An 11,877-nucleotide genomic window follows, 5' to 3' on the forward strand; every position below is an offset into this window, starting at 1 on the left:
CAGAAGTGCTACTGAAGCTAACTTGAGTATTACCGCTTTCTGTTTCATATTTGCTACTTTTCTGGTATTAGAGCTGGCACAGTCGCCAGTAGGTTTTCAAAGCTGAAAGAAAATGTGTTTGCTGAATGTGTGGCTTCCTGATGAAAGTGAGCAATTTCATGATCTTTACACTTTTCAGATTCCAGCCCTGCTGTCGCCCAGTACCATGTTATGAATGAGCAATTCCTTCAGCTAGCATTTGGGGGACTGTGGCAAAATTACTGTACTGGATCCAATGAACAGCTTTCACTGCGTAGAAGGTGCCTTGATACAGCTGTCACATACCATCCAAGTGTCCTTATTTTTCAGGGACAATCCCAGAATTATGAAAGCCATCTCGGCTTCTGCTTTGATCCCAGAATGCCCCTATTTCCCCTGCCAGTGCCACCACTGCCAAACTTGGGGAGGAGGATAAGCTGGCCCCTGTTCTGAGCAGTGGTGACTTCAAGGAAGCATCCCATTGCCTCTCCATGGCTGTCACGACCATTCTCCTCCCTTGGACCGCTCATGGTGACTGCTTGAGAGCAGGTGAGGAGGAGGAGAGGCTGCCACCACACTGGCTCTGAGGTGCAGGCAAAGGGCAGGGCTGCTCTGCGTGGAAAGAAAGGAGGAGTGGAGCAGAGCACAAGGAATCTTGTGTTTTGTTTTTAAAAAATGCTTTGTGTGTCCGTGTCTAATCTTGCTCCTTTCTAAAATTTCTCAGGCTAGTGGAGGGTGTGTGTGTGCTGTGTCTGGTTGGTGTAGTGGTGGAAGTAATGCTCAGTGGGGAGGGGACAAAATGGTGGATCGAGGAAGGTCAGTTATGTGGAGTGAGAAATGTCCCTATTTTCAACTGAGGAATGTTGGTGGTATGCTGTCCTTAAAGATGAAACCCTTCCCTCTGCATGACTGTAGAAAGCTTCAAATGCAAGACAGGGGTGCCATGGTCATGGAATTGATATAAGGTTTGTTTGAGACAGTAGTGGTGCTTCAGCGAGTGGCAGGGCCACTGTGCTCATGCTGCTGAAGGAGGGAACAAAACAACAACAAACAAACCTATGGTCACGTAAAGCATCCTCAATAAACACACGAGAGGTAACTGGCTGTGTTCTTAGATAAATAAGGTAATTCATCAGATCAAATTAAGAGATTTTTTTGGTAACACGCCTTGGACACCGGAGCCTTTTAAACGTAAATCTACCTTCATTCCGGTTTCTCACAATCACCTTATTAGAACATTTCAACATTTAGTACATCGTGACCTAAACATTAGAGAGAAAAAGATAAGGAGTTGCAGGCAGTACAATTTGAGTAAGCAAGATTCCTTAATCCTGAACTAATTTATCGCTGATAAAAATTTAATTATAAAACCAGCAGATAAAGGAGGAGCCATCATATTAATGAATAGGATTGACTACATTAAGGAAGCAGAGCAACAATTAAGCAATGCAAATTTCTATTTACCTTTTTCTAGTGACCCCACATTGCCGCACCCCCTGGGATGCTCACCGTTTGCTGTGGGCAGCGCCCCCGGGACACTCACCGTGGGTACCCTACTGGGACGCTAGTCCTGCCCCCACAGGCACCTAGTTCTGCCCCCACAGGCGCCTAGCCCTGCCCCTGGGTGCACAGCATGTGCGCTGCTCCGGGTGCCGGAGCAGCTAGCTCCGCCTTTGCTTGGAATCCAGCACATCCAGGGCCAGTTCAATTCCTTCCTCAAGAACACCATGTGTAGGAACTTTCTGTGGGCTACCACCAATATGGATCCCACCAGTGGTACTTCTGCCCATCGGCAGGTGGAATAGGGAGCGCCACACTGGTGGAGTGATGGTGGCAGGGCTAGGCAAAGGAACATCGTCACCTAATCAAGCCACCAACATCCCAGCCGGGGGGAGAGGTGATTTGCATTGCTGCCTCAAATATCGCTTCAACATGGGAACTTCAAAAAACTACATCTACAAACGTATCTTTTGGCTGCATTCTATTATCAGTCTGTAGCAGTAATATTTTTCTGCCTTTTATTATGGCACCTTAAATCTCTTGGAAAGAACAAGAGTCTATGTGTTAGAAAGAATGTTCCACTGTGATCTTAAAATCAGTCGCAATAATACATTGGTGAACATATTTATAAGAACAAATATTGGCTATATTTTTCTGATTTGAGCCATAATTTCAAGGTTATTTTTGTGATAACACAGAAGCACATCTATTTCCCCCCTCGTTCAAGCCACATTCCGAGTGCCAACCTACTACAGGTTATGTTAAAGGGCATTTAAGAATCAGAATTCATTGCTGAACAAATTATATCTGCCTACCTAATACACAGTAATTTTCATTAAGTGAACCATGTAAAATGCACAGGCTTAGCCCTGCTTTGACCAAGAGCACAATAATATACAATCATACACTTTGTTTTAAAAGCTATCATATGTACAGTAAACTCAGAGTTTACAGTGGCATTTCAAGCAAAACCCTGTATTTTGTTGATTCTCATTTAAAGCTTGGCCCAAGGCACCTTCAGCTAAAAACCTTGCTGTGTGGGGGAGAGGAGATCCCTCTGCCATGAATGCTTTGTCTCCTCAGGTGAGGGATGGGGGAGATAATATCTCTTCTTCAGTGACCATTTGATAAAAAATAAAGTTTAAAGGCTCAAGCAAGACCATTGCCTAGTTTTACACAGCCACCTGTACTGATTTTGGTCCTTGTTTATTTGTTTAGAGAAGCCTACCCAGACATCTAATGTTAATAAATTATTATTAATATATTATTATTAAATTATTAATAGATTGTCATTGTTGTGATTAAAGTTTACTGTGTTCATTTTTATTTTGATAAATTTCATGTCAACTTATTCTGAATGTTTGTTTCATCAGTATCTTTAGAAAATATTGTGGTAAATATTTTTGGTTGTAGCCAGCTAAGTTCTCTCTCAGGGTAGGCCCACTGAAATTAATGGAGCCAGGTTAGTCATGTTCCTTAAATTCAGAGGGTTCTACTCTGACCTGCACCATTTATATTAACGTATGCAACCTGTTTAGATATTTTTGTGGTTTAAGCAGCATATAAATCTTGTTAAATGAATAAATGTTTGCTCCCAAGCCTCTCATGATGTGGGTCGGGTGGAGGGAGTGTTTTCACTCTCTCCCAATTGATAATTTCAGATGTACAAGGTAGCAACTGTCAAGAGATCTACCTGCCCTGTCTGGCAAGGATGTCAGGTCTTAGGCTTTGGTTTTGATGGGTTCATCCTGGTGGCCTCAAGGTGCTGAGTTTAATAGTTGGCCATCAGCGAGTCCAGGAGACCTGCTGACTTTATAGCTGACTTTATAGCTTTTTCCAGGTGTTCTGGTAATGGCAGCTAGTGCAGAATGCAGTAGCTCCACTGTTTGCCTGATTTCACTGCCATGTTACGCTGCTTCTGAAATAATTGCACAGGCTACCAATTAGCTACCAGGCTAAGTTCAAGGTGCTGGTATACAAATATATTGTGGGCTATTGAAAAGAGTGTCAAACCAGTGATTCATTGTTTGCTATATAGGCACACGATAGGAACTGAAGCGCACACAGTTTTCCTGTAAGTTTGCTAGAGAGAACTCTGAGAGACACTCCCACTGTGCCTTTACAGAGGGAGAGCATAGCCATATATATTCTCCTTACCAGCATGGACACACTGTCTTTCTTTTGCCTCTCTTCACCCCTCTTCATCTCATCACCAAGCCAGAAATGTGAGGACAACTGCTAGGTCTGAGCCACAGCTCAGGCTCTATCTGAATTACCATTTTAAGCCTGCCTGAACAAAGCTACCGTTATCTGTTACTCTGCAACAGAAAACTCTGAGTGAGCAAATGTTATGTATACCATTTGCAAGACTGTTAGTGTGAGAATTGTTTTAAGAGGGAGAAAAGGGAGAAATACCAGGAGAATCCAGTTTGCATGAAAGCGTCCTGGATTACTTAGAGACTAAAACTACTGTAGCCTAGCTAAGCTTCCTTTTAAACTGCAAAGGGATGGCACTCTCCTGAACTCACAAACACGAGGAAGGAAGAATAATATCTAATAAATACATACTCTCCTAGCCTCTATTCACATCCCTCCATATATACCATTTCATCAGGAGGTTGCTTCCAATCCATACTATGTAAAATTGGGCCATTAGTGTGGAACTCTCCTCCATGACATATCAGACCAGTATTATCGCGATGGCCTTTACGGTGCCTATCAAAGACCTTCCTTTTCCCTCAAGCCTTTTAAGTGGATAATTTTGCATCCCATTCTGTGTTGGATTTGAAATTGTTTTATGTATGTTTTTATTGTTAGTTACCACAGAATGTTTCATGGGAAGTGACTAATAAGTAAAACGAATGAATAAATGAATTTCCCTGATTTCACGTCTCTAGGTGATGGGCTCAGCACTTTTACCACTGTAACATGCTCCCTGGCCTCACATACATATGCAACACTGTGACATCAACCTTGTGACGTCAGCACTGCCCCTTGGGATTCCACCACCTGAGGTGGTTGCTTCAGTCCACCTCATGGGTGGGCCAGCGATGGCTATGCAAAGAAGCCTATTTAAGAAGAATAAGAGCTCAGTGGTGGTGCATGCAAAAGGCCTCAGGCTTGGTGCCTTCAGATAGGACTGGGAGAGCATCCTATCTGAAATCCTGGACCAACAGCCTGAGGTAGTGTGAAGCAGCTTCCTATATTCCTGTTTCTTTGGAAGCATAGTGGAAATGTAAAGCAACACGTTAAATCAGGTCCCAAGGTGTGAAGCTCCCCTAGTATTCAGAGCTGTTTAATTTGGCAGGAATCTTCAAGCAAGAAGTAACAATTGCCAAAGGAGGACAAAAAGCCTCTGTCTGGAAGGAGAGGAATGTGCAAAATCCTTTTGACGCCTGGCGAATGGTTATTTTTGTCTAAGGGTATATATACACTGGCTGCTGCTTATGATTCTAAAATATAATCCATTGGAACGACCTGTTTATATTTTATAGAATTCTGAAGTGCATAACCCACATGAGAAGACTTAAAAAATAAAAATCTCGTGTGTGCTGAATTGGAGTTTCACATTCAGAGCTTAGCATCAATATCTATAGTTAGTTACAGGGCAAACTTCACTATATCCTCTCAGGAATATGTCATATTAAATTCAATGGGGCTTATTCCCAGGGAGATGGGGTTGAGATTGAAGCCTTAGAAACAAAATTATAACCAGAAATACAGTGATTGGTACTTCACCACTAGCTCATCTGTATAATAAAAGTGGCTTAGTGTAAGTATGAATCCCTTAACCAAATTTAGTCTAACAGCAACATTAGTTTATAGGAGTAAATAACCTTAACTTTGAGCTGAATGAGTATTGCAGCATGAACCCCTTTGAAATGTTCTCTTACTGGAAGTTGTTTGGGAAGGGCTTGTCCACTGGGTACCACACTTTGAATAAACAACAAATATATATCCAAACCCCAAGATCATGCTAAAGCTAAGGGTTTAATATAAAATGTGCTGCACCTTTAACTCACATGACTAATTAATAATGCAGTCCAGTCATTACTCTTAAAATAAAATCAGTATTGCTGATATTATTGGTATTATTGCCATTTTAAAATATATTCTCTTGCTGTTGCTCCAGAATATCTGATTATTATTTTTAAAAATAAAATCCCTAACACATCTTTGTCCAACATACATAGCTTTTAGATGCACAATTATCCCAGACCTCCTTAATGCTCTCTGAAGCTTTGTTTTTGAACGTCTGTGCCATCTACTTCATTCCCCTTGTTATTCTTATCCTTAGAGAAATCCAGAAGTTAGTGAAGCATGACCCTTCGTTCCCGAGACTGCGCTGGCCATCCTTAATCAAGCTGTGCTTTTCTAAATGTCTCCATTTAATCTCCTAAAATGCTTTTTAAGACCTCTCCCCCCTGCTACAAAGGAATCAAAACTAAATGGTCTGTAATTTCCTGAAGTGTTCCCAGATCCTATCTTAAATAATGACATTTGGTTGGCCACTTTCCAGCCATCAGGTCACTCCTGAATGCAGTGACTTTGTAAAACCTCAGCTGAATCTTGGATAAACTCTCCCCTACTGTCTTCTACAATCCTAGATGTGGGCTGCTTGGCAAGATGTGTTCTGTGGAATGCTATTCTCAACTCTGCTGTGTTATATAATGCAAAATACATAATTTTTAAATGAACGGTTTCTGTAAAAAGTACCTTCCAGAAATTAGCAGGAGATGTGCTCCTTATGGCTGATATATTCAAAGTTGTCAGCGTTGATATCACTCCATATAAAAAGCAGCTTCTTCAAAGTATACTGCAAAATGTATTGAAAAGTATTCACAGGTTGTTGTTGTTGTTTTAAAAAAGAATAAAACGTGCAATTTTGTATTTCCTTTATTTGATCTCATGTGTTTTGAAAATGCTCCTCTTCAAATTCTGACTAGGCTGTAGGTAATGAATATGTGCACATAAAATAGTGTGGAGCAATGAAATGTAAAGCAGTTCTCAGGAACACTAGTTCTTCAGCTGGTGCGTTGGAACCTGCTAGTGGGTTGTGGCCTAATCCATCATGGGTCACAACAGAAGCACTACCACCATGAAAATATATGGCAAAAGATGGAGAAATTGGTCCCCAAATGCATGTTTGGGTTAAAAGTGGGTCCTGTTGAAGATATCCGTACTAGGACACACGGAAACGGTGGTCCAAACAGAAATTTTATTCCTTGGGTGCATACAGAGCCTTCTCATAAACTGGCTTATGCCTTGCAGAACCTTCATTAATTTTAACATGAGGGGGAATCAATGATTTTTTTATGTGTGTCCATGTGCCAAGAAAAGTTCCTGCTAGGAATCTCTGCAGACAGCAAGTGAACACAAGGGAGTGCTGGAAACATAGAATTGTAGAGTTGGACGGGACCCTGAGAGTCATCTAGTCCAGGCACATCCATTTTTTTAAAATAAATATTTATTAGAGTTTTCAAGGCACTGCGATCTCCTCACAGTATATATATATATATATATATATATATATATATATATATATATATAAATAAACTGGCAGTGACCTACCCATTGTCATTGGAGCAGTGGCGTAGCGTGGGTTGTCAGCACCCGGGGCAAGGCAAGTAATTTGCGCCCCCTAACACGTTGATTTGCGCCCCCTAACCTGTGGATTTGCACCCCCTAACCCTAACCCCCAGGTGTTGCGCCCGGTGCAGCCGGCCCCCCCCCCGCACCCCCTACGCTACGCCACTGCATTGGAGGATGGACCAAAGTTGTTGAGCATTGTTAAGGAAAGCTGTTGAGCTTCTTTCAGAAAGTCAAAGCCAAAGTTGTTGAGCTTCTTTCTTTTTTAAAAAATACCGTGATCGACCTGTTGGACATGCCTGATCTAGTCCAACCCCCTGCAACCGTCCCTGGGTGGACTCAAACCACCAACTTCTAGTTAATAGCTCCACCACTGGGGGACTTAAAATACTAATTAGGTACAGCCATCACAGCATACTCACAGTATTTTGCACTATCAGATCTAGCTCCACTTACACATTACACTGTTAGCCCTATGCATGTAAATGGGGAAGAGGGGTTGGTGATTGTGGCAACAGTCCTCCATACCTTCTGCATGCCCAGCTCCACACAGCCAGACATTCTGCATTGTTGCCTATACACATAGGTGGGAACTGAATGAGTGATACAGTGCACAAATGGGTTTACATACCTCATGAAATATGCACTTCCTGTTCCTGCATGGTGTGTGTTATGTTACACATACTTGGTTTACCTTATATCACAAACCCATATATTCCTAGTTACAGGTAGGAAGCCGTGTTGGTCTGCTGTAGTCAAAACAAAATTTAAAAATTCCTTCCAGTAGCACATTAGAGACCAACTAAGTTTGTTATTGGTGTGAGCTTTCATGTGCATGCACACTTCTTCAGAGTGTCTTCCTAGTTCAGGCTTGGGGAATTTTTTTCTGTCTACTCCTTCAGGGCTTGCTTTCTCTCTATCCTGGAGCGAAGCTGAGGTATGTGTGTGAAGGCCATAAGTATTTGGTGGCTTGAAGGTCAGAGCACACTAGTTTCTGGTAGGTCCAGTGATTGAGCCTTGCACAAAAGCTAACTATTCACTTAAATTATATGAGGGCGGGAGATGGCTGAAGGGAAAACACACACAGAGAGAACATTGCCTCTGTTTTTCAGGCAATTTGCCCCCAAACATAAAAACTTGCCTGGCTGGGGTTTTTGTGGCCAGTTGCCAACCCTACATAGACTACATTCTGTTGTTAAATGTGGACTTTCTGCCTTTCCATGTGAGTTAATTGGTATTCATATATATTTATTCATTGTCGAGCATGGTCTCAAACCAAGAACAAGAGACTGGCAATAAGGCCCAATTTCAATTAACTAATTAGATGACTCATCCTGCTCATAAATGAACATTATTGACTCCCTTGTAGTGATTGTTGAACCACTGTAAATTAATTATCTTGTTGGAATTTCTTTTGCTTATAATCTGCTGCTATCAGGCATTATTAAGAGCAAATGTGATGCACAGTGGGAAATCTTTGTAGATATCAAATGAGCATGGTCATCTTAGAGATCTCCAATTAGGCAGGCTATTGTATGGCAAATACATTTTGTCTGTGCTCTGATGTGATAAACTTATCACAAATGACCCATACTAGTGAGAATCGTATGTGTCTGTGCTACAAAACCATTGCAGAATAAAAAAACTATTAATTAAAAATTAAAACGTGCTTCTTCCATTCATTTTGGGTTTTCCAATAGTTTCAGAAAAGAGAAATGATTTAACAAACTTTTATGGATCTAGATTAAGTGGAGTTCAGTGAGACTTTTGCAATCATAGCCATGTCTGCTCAGAAGTCAAGGTGTTTACTCTGAGGTGAGTGGGGTTACGATTGCAGCTTTAGTCTAGATCTAACCTATGCTCAGTGGCGGAGGGGGCGATCCGACCCGGGTGCCATCTCTGAGGGGGGTGACAAGAAGGCACCCTGCGGGGGACTCGCACCCTTGGGCGCGGTGGCGCGAACCACCGCCATCACGCCACTGCAGCCATGTGTGGAGGATCCTCCACTCATGGCTGCACCCTCCGCTGCCATCCATATGGTACTGAAGCAGTGCCATCAGCAAACCGCCCGGTGGTGCATGTCCGGTGCCGCTTGAGCACCGTACGTATGGCAGCGGGAGGCCTCTGCTGCTGCCACAGCCACAAGCAGAGGATCCCGCTGCTGTACGTATGGCATGCACGCACGCACCACCGGGCAGTTCGCCCCACCCCGGGTGCCAGGTCTCCTTCCTTCGCCCCTGCCTATGGTCCTTTCCATTGGCTTCTGCTTTCTGAACTATATGTGCAGTCAATATATCCCTAACCATAATTTTTGTTAATAAATTTTGTTAATACAAGTGCCCTGTCCAATAAAAAGTGGCTTTTTGTGCCTTTCACCTCTAAATTTGAACACCACAAGACCAAACAAAAAATCTGATCTATTATGCTTCCTAAAGGAAAAAGGAAAAGTGGCAATGTTTTGTTCACCTGAATCAAAGACCAAATGTTAAAGGTAAAGGGACCCTGACCATTAGGTCCAGTCATGGCCGACTCTGAGGTTGCAGCGCTTTACTGGCCAAGGGAGCCAGCATACAGCTTCCAGGTCATGTGACCAGCATGACTAAGCTGCTTCTGGCGAACCAGAGCAGCACATGGAAACACCGTGAGCGGTACCTATTTATCTACTTGCACTTTGACGTGCTTTCGAACTGCTAGGTTGGCAGGAGCAGGGACCGAGCAACGGGAGCTCACCCCGTCGCGGGGATTCGAACTGCCAACCTTTCTGATCGGCAAGTCCTAGGCTCTGTGGTTTAACCCACAGCACCACCCACACCGCAAAAGACCAAATGACCGATCCATAAATAACAATAAGTAATTGGGAGATTGTTGTGAATTATGGGCAGTCCCATTGCTGTGTCAGGATTATGACTAGGACTAGGAAAGTGCACTTCCCCCAATGTGGATATGAAAAGTACCAAACCAATATTTTGGGGTCATGGGCCCATTTCCAAATGACATAAATAGTCATGGGCGGCCTGTGGCATTTCAGCACCTGAAGCGAAATGCCCTGCTGGTACCCCCACAATGGGGGGTGTGAAAAATCTGGTGGTGGTTGGAAGGTCCTCTCTGGTTCCCCCCTCCCAACCAGCAGTGGGGCATTGCATTGGCTCCTCCTTTCAGGTCAAGCTGAAGCAAAGCCTCGTCACATCACCGGATGGAGGGGAGATTCCCCACCCCCAGCACAACAGCAAAGCTTGGAGGTGGACCGCCTCCCCTCTCACCAACTCAGCAGGAGGGAAGGAATTCTGCAGAGCTTTGCTGTCAGTCCCTCTCTGCCCCTAGGGGCCAGGGATACCAGCAGCAAAACTGTGTGGTGGAATGGGGTGCCGCCTCCTGGAAGGGTGCCGCCTGAGGCAAATGCCTCACCAAGCCTCATGGGTGGGCCAGCTCTGTGGGCACCACACGCAGCCCACAGCCAATCACACACAGCACCCTCTTCTATTGGCTGCAATATAATAATAATAATAATAATAATAATAATAATAATAATAATAATAATAATATATTATTTATACCCCACCCATCTGGCTGGGTTTCCCCAGAATGACTATTTCAAGCCTGCTTGCAGTATAGGGTGCCTTGTGAGTGTCAGGGATCGTGGCTCTGAATCTGCAGGCGCCACGTTGGCAATTCCTATATGTAAATTCCTATGTAAATTCTTCAGCTCCAACTCAGTAGTAGCCACCTTCCAAATATTTACGTTTCTGTAGCAATAATAACACAAGAAATTGTTCTCCCTTTACAATGTGGTAGGACAGTCTTGGCAATTTCAGAAGACGTATAGGAGAGCAGCAAATGCACACATTTACTGGAAGGAATCCGCATGCCTTTTCTAAAGCAGCAGCTCTAGTACAGGGATATTAGTATGTATGTCGGTCAAAGCACTTGTGGTTTGGAAAATGAAATCTTTCCCCTCAATTGTGATAGTGAACACGTTGGGAAATTTGGTTGTTTGAATTTCAGAGGCAGCTCTTGGATATTACCTGTGATGGCACAGGTGCCACAGTTGACCTGTCTAATATTTTGTTGTTTGGAGATTTGATTTGAAATGTTGATTAAAAAAAAAATATTGATTTCTAAAAAAATTATTTAACAAAATCTATATCCATCTAAGCAGCTTACAAAAAATAAAACAAAATAACATTCTCAAGAGAAATCAGTTAAAAGCAGGTATTTTAAAACATTCAAAAGATTATCAAAATCAACAGCAGGTAAAAAGAGATAATACACATATAATTTCTGCATGTTTGGATGGGCTTGCCTAAACAAAAGTGTTTTAAGCAGGTGCCAAAAAGAATATTGTGAAAGTGCCTGCCTGGTGTCAACACGCAAGGAGTTCCGAAGTGTAGGTGCCGCCACACTAAAGGATAGATGGAAAGAGTTTGCTGTGACATCTGTAATACTGTCAGTTCCACAAATTGAAGCACTTGAGTGGGCATTTAGGGGGTACGGTGATCTCACAAGTAATCTGGTCCCAAGCTCTCGAGGACTTTACAGTGGTACCTCGGGTTACAGATGCTTCAGGTTAAAGACACTTCAGGTTACAGACTCCGCTAACCCATTAATAGTACCTCGGGTTAAGAACTTTGCTTCAGGATGAGAACAGAAAACGTGTGGTGGCAGCAGGAGGCCCCATTAGCTAAAGTGGTACCTCAGGTTGAGAACAGTTTCAGGTTAAGAACGGACCTCCAGAACGAATTAAGTTCTTAACCCGAGGTACCACTGTATATA

Source organism: Podarcis filfolensis (genome assembly GCF_964270895.1).
Source record: "Podarcis filfolensis genome assembly, chromosome: 1".
NCBI classification, from domain to species: domain Eukaryota; kingdom Metazoa; phylum Chordata; class Lepidosauria; order Squamata; family Lacertidae; genus Podarcis; species Podarcis filfolensis.